The 12,403-nt window shown below is 31.9% G+C and overlaps 1 long non-coding RNA gene across 1 annotated transcript; it reads right to left on the bottom strand.

The window, feature by feature from the left end:
* Nucleotides 1-6,630: 6,630 nt before the first annotated feature.
* On the bottom strand, nucleotides 6,631-10,165 carry LOC129923279 (uncharacterized). The gene is made up of 2 exons (XR_008775221.1): nucleotides 9,618-10,165; nucleotides 6,631-8,587 (listed from the first exon to the last, which is right to left on the bottom strand). It is a non-coding gene; the product is annotated as an uncharacterized LOC129923279 (long non-coding RNA).
* Nucleotides 10,166-12,403: the final 2,238 nt, after the last annotated feature.

The raw sequence follows: 12,403 nt of genomic DNA, 5'->3' as shown, positions 1-12,403 counted from the left end.
CTAAGACATTACCATTCTTACTGTCATTATTGGCACTACGACATTACCATTCCCAATGTAAACATTGACTATAAGACATTACCATTCTCACTGTTATCATTGACACTAAGACATTACCATTCTTAATATAATCATTGATACTAAGACATTACCAGTGTCAATGAAATAATTGACAATAAGAAATTACAATTCTCAATCTAATCATTGACACTAAGACAATACTATTCTCAATCTAATGATTGACACAAACACATTACCATTCTCAATCTAATCATTGACACTAAGACATTTTCATTCTCAATCTAATCATTGACACTAAGACATTACCATTCTCAATGTAATCATTGACACTAACACATTACCATTTTCAAAGTCATCATTGACACTAAAACTTTACCATTCTTAATCTAATCATTGACACTAACACATTACCATTCTCTATCTAATCATTGACACTAAGACATTACCATTCTAAATCTAATCATAGACACTAAGTCATTACCATTTTCAATCTTATCATTGAATTTAACACATTACCATTCTCAATATAATCATTGAAACTAAATTATTACTATTCTCAATGTAATAATTGACACTAAAACATTACTATTCTTAATTTAATCATTGACACAAAGACATTACCATTCTCAATCTAATCATTGACACTAAGACATTACCATTCTTACTGTCATTATTGGCACTACGACATTACCATTCCCAATGTAAACATTGACTATAAGACATTACCATTCTCACTGTTATCATTGACACTAAGACATTACCATTCTTAATATAATCATTGATACTAAGACATTACCAGTGTCAATGAAATAATTGACAATAAGAAATTACAATTCTCAATCTAATCATTGACACTAAGACAATACTATTCTCAATCTAATGATTGACACAAACACATTACCATTCTCAATCTAATCATTGACACTAAGACATTTTCATTCTCAATCTAATCATTGACACTAAGACATTACCATTCTCAATGTAATCATTGACACTAACACATTACCATTTTCAAAATCATCATTGACACTAAAACTTTACCATTCTTAATCTAATCATTGACACTAACACATTATAATTCTCTATCTAAACATTGACACTAAGACATTACCATTCTCTATCTAAACATTGACACTAAGACATTACCATTCTCAATCTAATCATTGACACTAAGACATTACCATTCTCAATGTAATCATTGACACTAACACTTTACCATTCTCTAAGTAATCATTGACATAGCATTCTTAATGTATTCATTGACAATAAGACATTACCATTCTCAATGTAATCATTGACACTAAAACATTATCATTCTCAATGTAATCATTGACACTTAGTCATTACCATTCTTAATCTAATCATTGACATACTATTCTTAATGTAATCATTGTCACTTAGACATTACCATTGTCAATGTAATAATTGACACTAAGTCATTACCATTCTCAATCTAATTATTGACACTAAAACATTACCATTCTCAATCTCATCATTGACACTAAAACATTACCATTCTAAATCTAATCATAGACACTAAGTCATTACCATTTTCAATCTTATCATTGAATTTAACACATTACCATTCTCAATATAATCATTGACACTAAATTATTACTATTCTCAATGTAATAATTGACACTAAAACATTACTATTCTTAATCTAATCATTGACACAAAGACATTACCATTCTCAATCTAATCATTGACACTAAGACATTACCATTCTTACTGTCATTATTGGCACTACGACATTACCATTCCCAATGTAAACATTGACTATAAGACATTACCATTCTCACTGTTATCATTGACACTAAGACATTACCATTCTTAATATAATCATTGATACTAAGACATTACCAGTGTCAATGAAATAATTGACAATAAGAAATTACAATTCTCAATCTAATCATTGACACTAAGACAATACTATTCTCAATCTAATGATTGACACAAACACATTACCATTCTCAATCTAATCATTGACACTAAGACATTTTCATTCTCAATCTAATCATTGACACTAAGACATTACCATTCTCAATGTAATCATTGACACTAACACATTACCATTTTCAAAGTCATAATTGACACTAAAACTTTACCATTCTTAATCTAATCATTGACACTAACACATTATCATTCTCTATCTAATCATTGACACTAAGACATTACCATTCTCAATCTAATCATTGACACTAAGACATTACCATTCTCAATGTAATCATTGACACTAACACATTACCATTTTCAAAGTCATCATTGACACTAAAACTTTACCATTCATAATCTTTTCATTGACACTAACACAATACTATTCTCAATCTAATGATTGACACAAACACATTACCATTCTCAATCTAATCATTGACACTAAGACATTTTGATTCTCAATCTAATCATTGACACTAAGACATTACCATTCTCAATGTAATCATTGACACTAACACATTACCATTTTCAAAGTCATCATTGACACTAAAACTTTACCATTCTTAATCTAATCATTGACACTAACACATTATAATTCTCTATCTAAACATTGACACTAAGACATTACCATTCTCTATCTAAACATTGACACTAAGACATTACCATTCTCAATCTAATTATTGACACTAAGACATTACCATTCTCAATGTAATCATTGACACTAACACTTTACCATTCTCTAAGTAATCATTGACATAGCATTCTTAATGTATTCATTGACAATAAGACATTACCATTCTCAATGTAATCATTGACACTAAAACATTATCATTCTCAATGTAATCATTGACACTTAGTCATTACCATTCTTAATCTAATCATTGACATACTATTCTTAATGTAATCATTGTCACTTAGACATTACCATTGTCAATATAATAATTGACACTAAGTCATTACCATTCTCAATCTAATTATTGACACTAAAACATTACCATTCTCAATCTCATCATTGACACTAAAACATTACCATTCTAAATCTAATCATAGACACTAAGTCATTACCATTTTCAATCTTATCATTGAATTTAACACATTACCATTCTCAATATAATCATTGACACTAAATTATTACTATTCTCAATGTAATAATTGACACTAAAACATTACTATTCTTAATCTAATCATTGACACAAAGACATTACCATTCTCAATCTAATCATTGACACTAAGACATTACCATTCTTACTGTCATTATTGGCACTACGACATTACCATTCCCAATGTAAACATTGACTATAAGACATTACCATTCTCACTGTTATCATTGACACTAAGACATTACCATTCTTAATATAATCATTGATACTAAGACATTACCAGTGTCAATGAAATAATTGACAATAAGAAATTACAATTCTCAATCTAATCATTGACACTAAGACAATACTATTCTCAATCTAATGATTGACACAAACACATTACCATTCTCAATCTAATCATTGACACTAAGACATTTTCATTCTCAATCTAATCATTGACACTAAGACATTACCATTCTCAATGTAATCATTGACACTAACACATTACCATTTTCAAAGTCATCATTGACACTAAAACTTTACCATTCTTAATCTAATCATTGACACTAACACATTACCATTCTCTATCTAATCATTGACACTAAGACATTACCATTCTCAATCTAATCATTGACACTAAGACATTACCGTTCTCAATGTAATCATTGACACTAACACATTACCATTTTCAAAGTCATCATTGACACTAAAACTTTACCATTCATAATCTTTTCATTGACACTAACACAATACTATTCTCAATCTAATGATTGACACAAACACATTACCATTCTCAATCTAATCATTGACACTAAGACATTTTGATTCTCAATCTAATCATTGACACTAAGACATTACCATTCTCAATGTAATCATTGACACTAACACATTACCATTTTCAAAGTCATCATTGACACTAAAACTTTACCATTCTTAATCTAATCATTGACACTAACACATTATAATTCTCTATCTAAACATTGACACTAAGACATTACCATTCTCTATCTAAACATTGACACTAAGACATTACCATTCTCAATCTAATCATTGACACTAAGACATTACCATTCTCAATGTAATCATTGACACTAACACTTTACCATTCTCTAAGTAATCATTGACATAGCATTCTTAATGTATTCATTGACAATAAGACATTACCATTCTCAATGTAATCATTGACACTAAAACATTATCATTCTCAATGTAATCATTGACACTTAGTCATGACCATTCTTAATCTAATCATTGACATACTATTCTTAATGTAATCATTGTCACTTAGACATTACCATTGTCAATATAATAATTGACACTAAGTCATTACCATTCTCAATCTAATTATTGACACTAAAACATTACCATTCTCAATCTCATCATTGACACTAAAACATTACCATTCTAAATCTAATCATAGACACTAAGTCATTACCATTTTCAATCTTATCATTGAATTTAACACATTACCATTCTCAATATAATCATTGACACTAAATTATTACTATTCTCAATGTAATCATTGACACTAAAACATTACTATTCTTAATCTAATCATTGACACAAAGACATTACCATTCTCAATCTAATCATTGACACTAAGACATTACCATTCTTACTGTCATTATTGGCACTACGACATTACCATTCCCAATGTAAACATTGACTATAAGACATTACCATTCTCACTGTTATCATTGACACTAAGACATTACCATTCTTAATATAATCATTGATACTAAGACATTACCAGTGTCAATGAAATAATTGACAATAAGAAATTACAATTCTCAATCTAATCATTGACACTAAGACAATACTATTCTCAATCTAATGATTGACACAAACACATTACCATTCTCAATCTAATCATTGACACTAAGACATTTTCATTCTCAATCTAATCATTGACACTAAGACATTACCATTCTCAATGTAATCATTGACACTAACACATTACCATTTTCAAAGTCATCATTGACACTAAAACTTTACCATTCATAATCTTTTCATTGACACTAACACATTATAATTCTCAATGTAATCATTGACACTAAGACATTTCCATTCTCAAAGTAATCATTGACATAGCATTCTCAATGTTATCATTGACAATAAGACATTAACATTCTCAATGTAATCATTGACACTAAAACATTACCATTCTCAATCTAATCATTGACACTAACACATTTCCATTTTCAATGTTCTCATTGACACTAAGTCATTACCATTCTTAATCTAATCATTGACACTAAGTCAATACTATTCTTAATCTAATCATTGACATAACATTCGCAATTTAATCATTGACACTTAGACATTACCATTCTCAATGTAATCATTGACACCAAAACATTACCATTCTCAATGTAATCATTGACACTAAAACATTACCATTCTTAATCTAATCATTGACACTTAGACATTACCATTCTCAATGTAATCACTGACCAAAAAAACATTACCATTCTCAATGTAATCATTGACACTAAGTCATTACCATTCTTAATCTAATCATTGACATAACATTCTTAATGTAATCATTGTCACTTAGACATTACCATTGTCAATGTAATAATTGACACTAAGTCATTACCATTCTCAATCTAATTATTGACACTAAAACATTACCATTCTCAATCTCATCATTGACACTAAAACATTACCATTCTTAATGTAATCATTGACACTAATTCATTACCATTCTTAATCTAATCATTGACTTAACATTCTTGATGTAATCATTGACACTAAGACATTACCATTCTTAATCTAATCATTGACACTAGGTCATTACCATTCTTAATCTAATCATTGACACTAAGACATTACCTTTCTCAATCTAATCATTGACACTAAGACATTACCATTCTCAAAGTAATCATTGACATAGCATTCTCAATGTAATAATTGACACTAACACATTACTATTCTCAAAGTCATCATTGACACTAAGACATTACCATTCTCAATCTAATCATTGACACTAAGACATTACCATTCTCACTGTCATCATTGGCACTAAGACATTACTATTCTCAATGTAGTCATTGACAATAAGACATTACCATTCTCAATGTAATTATTGACAATAAAACATTAACATTCTTAATCTAATCATTGACATAACATTCTCAACATAACCATTGACACTTAGACATTACCATTCTTAATGTAATCATTGATACTAAGACATTACCAGTGTCAATGAAATAATTGACAATAAGAAATTACCATTCTCAATCTAATCATTGACACTAAGACAATACTATTCTTAATCTAATGATTGACACAAACACATTACCACTAAGACATTACTATTTTCAATGTAATCATTGACACTAAGACATTACCATTCTCAATCTAATCATTGACACTAAGTCATTACCATTCATAATCTAATCATTGACACTAAGACATTACCATTCTCAATCTAATCATTGACACTAAGACAATACCATTCTCAAAGTAATCATTGACATAGCATTCTCAATGTAATCATTAACACTAACACATTACTATTCTCAAAGTCATCATTGACACTAAGACATTACCATTCTCAATCTAATCATTGACACTAACACATTACCATTTTTGTTGTTTTTATTGAAATTAAGTCATTACCATTCTCAATCCAATCAATAACACTAAGTCATTACCATTCTCAATGTAATCATTGACACTAACTCATTACCTTTTTCAATGTTTTCATTGACATAAGTCATTACCATGGTCAATCTAATCATTGACACTAAGACATTACAGAAAGTAAAAATCCAAGTCTTCACCAGAATTCAAACCTGAAACCCCTGGTTCAGAAGCTAACAACTTTACCACTCGGCCACCACACCTCCTACCTAATTTTACATTCTTTCTGATAATTAAGTAATAAAATGTATTCTTTGTCACAATTGGTCATAGCTAGAAGTTAGGCCTTTCTTAAAATTAGACAGTTTTTGTCTGACATGGTAGTTATCTTCTAATTCTTTTTTTTTTTGGTTTCATTAATGTACTTAGTTTGTAGCTCCTTTTCCATATTTCATTGACCTCAGTTGATATCATGCAGAATGTCAAACTTTTTTTAGGTGGCATGCAATACAATAAAAAGCTATAGTATAATGATCTTGGCACAAAATTTTTTTTTTGTTTTAATTTTCGAAAAGGTCAATAGCAAATATTCTTTTTTTTTATGCTTTGCTAAGCCTACTTAGCATACTTTATAAAAGTGCATAATTTGACTATGGTGAGTAATGCTTATAATATTAGCTTTTTCTTGCATCAAAGTAAATCAGAAATTATTTTTTAAAAATCAAATGTTGATTTAACATGATCATCAATTTAGTTGCTCAGAAAAGAAAAAATGTCTTTGAATGAAAAAATGGTTAGAATTTTTAGAATAGTTAGGGATTAAAATGTAAAAAGAATGCCTTTTAGAATTTGCAATCTATATGGCAGATGATGTAAATGTCATCTGTTTCTGTGGCCTACTGTTATAAAGGTATCATATGGCCAGCACAACGACCAACCTTCTTTACTTTCCCCAACTAATGTCAGATACCCATTAGAATTGCACTGACCCAAGGCATTCTAAAATCCTGAAATTCAAAAACAATCTTCAACAAGATTTGAACCTGAAAACCCTTAGCTCTAAAGCAACCGCACTAAACCACTTAGCACCCCCCCCCCTCAACCACCACAGAGCTGTTGGGTGTTTGAGGTGTCCCTATCTCTACACAAAAAAATGCAATTAATTCTCAGAAAAAAGGACTATTTGCTTATAAATCAAATATTTATCTGATGATCAAAGAAAAACTCAAATCCCTTTAAAAAGTTTGTACAAATGCACATCTCCCAGTATATCAGAAAAACTGTGTTGCCACTCTTTAATGGTGCTTCACACATTGAGCATGTTTGTATTTTATACACCACATTAGATTACTATTGCTTTATGCCTGTGAAATATGGAAAGTATATCACCTGAAATACATCATGAATTAACTACATTTGCTGGGTATTTTAGTGAAGAAATTGTGGTTCAGAGAAACGCACTGCATGTGTCTAATGTCATTGCTGCCCAAGGCTGTCCTACTGATGGCTAGTATTCTTTTTCTGTAACTGTCCCTAATGATAGCGTTGTTGCTAAATTTAAATTTACCTTATTTGTGTTAGACACAATCAACTGAAAAATAAGAATCCATTCGAGATTTAAGTCTCAACTTTGAGATCTTTGACTGTTTGGCGGATCTTAAAATAATGACTGTAAATAAAACCAAACAAACTGCACATGTGTAGTAAATGCCTCTCCTCTTGTTTCTGATTTGTCTTTTCATTGTTGTTAATTAGTCATCTGTTCTTGAACCAGTTTCCACTGTGTAGTAGTCTTTTCGCTCAACAGCACATCCTTAATGACATAATCAAAAACCAACATGACCATCCTAAGGAACACGTCAGAAATGTCATCTTGAGGAAGAAGAGACTGCTGGCAGAAAAGCCTGATACCAAATATTGAGTTGCTGCTGCTGAGAATTTCGCAGTCGACAGACACACTGAGAAAAAAAAAAACATGTTTGGATTTTGGGAGTTATTAGAGAACATGGCTTTACATTACATATCTTGATTCTTAACTTGCTTCATATGTCTCGCTTTTCGAGCAATAATAATGGTCAGTTCAACTTGTTTTGTCTTCATCCTAAAAGCTGCAATACAAAGAAGAATATCAGAACTACTCGATAAGCGATCATCAGCAGCTTGTCCATCGCAACGAAAATCAATGCATTAGTATATTTAGTAAAGTTATTGACAGTTTCAGCAGCCAAACATTTGCAGTTTTCGTTTGATCGAATGTAGGGAAGCACGGTCCTCACTGATAAAGTTAACAATGAATGTGTACATTGAAGATTTTGTTCACGTTTTTAGTTTGTTTTTTTTATTTCATGAATAAATAGAGTATTTAATGTTTACTGTTGAGGCTAAGACTTTGAGCCATGGTTAGCAGCTTGCACTCTGTGAAAAATCCTGAGGGCGCCCATGCCCATGGCTAGATCATCCAGATGATAGATTTAGATATAATAACAGTAATACAGATACTGTGAGATAGAATATATTCTAGATCTAAATCTACATTAGATAAGATAATAAAATCTAATCTAAACTTGTCCTCTAGTCTACTAGTGCCTCAAGGTCAATATTCTAGACCTAGATCTCTCTATATATAATAATAATTTAACTTATGAGTAATAGAGTCTAGAGATCCATATAGACATAGACTATCTACTAGATCTAGATTAACTAGATATGATATTGATAATCTATCTAGACGTCTAGAGTCTAGATCTACTAAAATCTACTTACGGTAAAATCATCGTTAACTAGAATAGAAACAATAGTTACTAGATTTACTAGAGTAGATTTTACTACTACTACTACTACCTACTACTAGTACTTAGTAGTACTACTACTAACTACTAGTACTACTGTACTACTATACTCTTTGACTTAGACAAAATACTAATTAATAGTAATTATGGTACTAGATTTTACTAGATCTAGAACAGTTTAGACTATTAAGACATTTACCCGTGTTGCTTCATCCGATAAAGATAAATGTTCGCGAACAGACAAAAGAATTTTTAGTTTATTTATTTTTTTAGAATTTTATTTTGTTTCTTACGCCTCTTTAAAGTTTCAACCTGCGAATGCTGTGAGTGTGAAAGCAAAACACTCGCCATTTTGTTATTTATATACAAAACTATAGATACGAATTTCGGCTAAGTGATAAAGAATTTAGTAAATATACGATTGCTTTCAACTATTACCCAGTAGATCTAGATCTAGATCAGTGCTTTTCAAACCTTTTTCAACAGGTACCGCTCGTCGATATCCAGTAAACTGAAGTAGATATACTTTACTGTCAAAGAATCGAGTTTTTAAAATAAAAACATCACTATAATGAAGATGTTAAAGCCAGACTCTATCCTGACTAGATATCTTGAAGTAACTGTTTAAAAACGGGCAGTGTATCTGTAACACGCCATTTTTTGGCGCCCCCTCCCCCCTTTTTTATTCTAGGAACAAAAATTGTAATATCATAAATACATTGCGCTCAAATAATAAGAATAACTATAGAGTGTATTACCTAGCTCAAAATATCTACAATATATAGGCCTATTATATAGTCACAATCTAAAACTTCGCTTCTACAAAATGCTAAAGTTTCTCGTGATAAAAAAAGGACTTGCTGTAGCCTATAAGGCTATAACAGTCATTTTTTTAAAGCCGTTTGTGTTCTGACATCTATTGTGTTTCAGATTCACTTATAACAGTTTTGTTTGGCGAAAAATTGATTAGCTATGACTTCTGTTTTAACTAAGAGAACAAAATATCGCATGTCTTTAGGTAAGGTAGGCTATATATAGATAATGTTTTTGCCAAGAGAATCACTTTTGAGATTTATTGAAATACATCATTTAGCCTACATGCTAAAATGCGTACTCAATTATACAAACTATAATGTACCTTAATATTCCATAATAAACTGTAGATCCGTGTTTCTCAAACGTTTACTAGCTGTGAAAACAATTTCATTTGCGCCCCCTTCCCTTTTTTAGCAAGATTTGGTCTAGGGAAGCGCTGAAAGCATCCCAATTGGGATCCGGAACGGTTTAACTCGGTTATAAGGACAAAGAAAAGTAACATACAGACATAATTTTCGCGTTTTTCTTTTAGAAGTAGGCCTAAATGTACAATATATTTTGGAATCCTAATGTACGTAGTAGATGTTCGTTAAAGCTGCTCCGTTTAGACTTTTTTTAAATTTTAATATTGAAACATTCGCTTGTCCAATGTGTAAATTTTTTTTTTTAATGTTTTGAATATTTTTTTCATATTTCAAGTTTATTGCACCCTAGCCCAAACTTCCTCCCAGGACAAGCGGGGATAGTGGAGGGTAGGGAAACCATCGATCATCTGTACTGGACGCATATACCACACAACAAGCCATATCCGTATCCCCTTATTAAACCGACTAAAACCGATAGCAGACAACATCATATCAGAAGAACAAGCAGGTTTTAGACAAGGTCGCAGCACAACAGAGCAAATCCTAAACCTCAGAATACTCTGTGAGAAATATCTCCAACACCAAGAGAATCTTTTCCATGTCTTTATTGATTTCAAGAAAGCTTCCGATTGAGTAGGCCTATAGCACGGAGCACTCTGGGCGACAATGGAAAAGTACAACATTAATAAAAACATAATCAAAGTTATCCAGAACCTCAACAAGGATGCCACCAGTGCCGTGTACTTCAACAATAATATTGGGGACTGGTTCAAAACCACAGTTGGAGTAAGACAAGGCTGCCTACTGTCACCAACACTCTTCAATATCTTCCTTGAAAGGATAATGGAAGATGCCCTCGAGGGCTATGAAGGTACTGTTAGCATTGGAGGAAGAAGAATTACTAACTTGCGCTTCGCAGATGACATTGACGGCCTAGCAGGGACAGAAGAAGAACTAGCTGACCTGGTGATGCGCATTGACAAGACTGCCGCAACATATGGCATGCAAATAAATGCCAAAAAAACTCAAATTATGACCAATAGCCATCAGGGCTTTAAAAGAGACATCAGTATTGGAGGTGAAAAGCTAACTAGTGTTAACAGCTTCAAATACCTCGGAGCTATTGTCTCAGATGAGGGAACAAAACCCGAATTATTGGCCCGAATAGCACAGTCCATAGCAGCCCTTTCAAAACTTAAAATAATATGGAAAGATAAGGGCTTAGCCCTCGGCACCAAAATCAGACTGATGCGCTCTCTGGTCATGGCCACATTTTTATATGCTTGCAAGTCGTGGACGTTGAATGCAGAGCTTGAGAGGAGGATCCAAGCAATGGAATTGAGATGCTACAGAAGGATCCTAGGCATCACATTCAAAGACCGCATCACAAACCAAGAAATCAGAGATGACCTGCTAACTATTGTGAAAAGACGAAAGCTTAAAACCTTTGGCCACATTAAAAGATCTACGGGGCTCGCAAAGACCTTCCTTCAGGGAACAGTGCCAGGGAAAAGAAGAAGAGGCAGACAGAAAAAGCGATGGGAGGACAACATTAAAGAATGGACAGGCCTGCCATTGAGAGAGGTTCTAAACAAGGGAAAAAAAAGAGAGGAATGGAGAAAGACGGTCGACAAATCTTGCCTGGTGCCCCAACGGTCCAACAGACTAAGGGATAGGTAAAGGTAAATCTTCAAACTTCACTTCAAAACCAATGTTGTGAACACATTCTCACGACGCTATACAAACATAAACAAGTATCAACTATTTCACCACACTCTGCAACGAATCTTTCAAGAAGAGCTCA

The sequence above is a fragment of the Biomphalaria glabrata genome, chromosome 16 (assembly GCF_947242115.1).
Source record: "Biomphalaria glabrata chromosome 16, xgBioGlab47.1, whole genome shotgun sequence".
Classification (NCBI taxonomy): domain Eukaryota; kingdom Metazoa; phylum Mollusca; class Gastropoda; family Planorbidae; genus Biomphalaria; species Biomphalaria glabrata.
The sequence above is the reverse complement of the archived record's forward strand: the minus strand, read 5'-3'. Positions and strand labels throughout refer to the sequence as shown.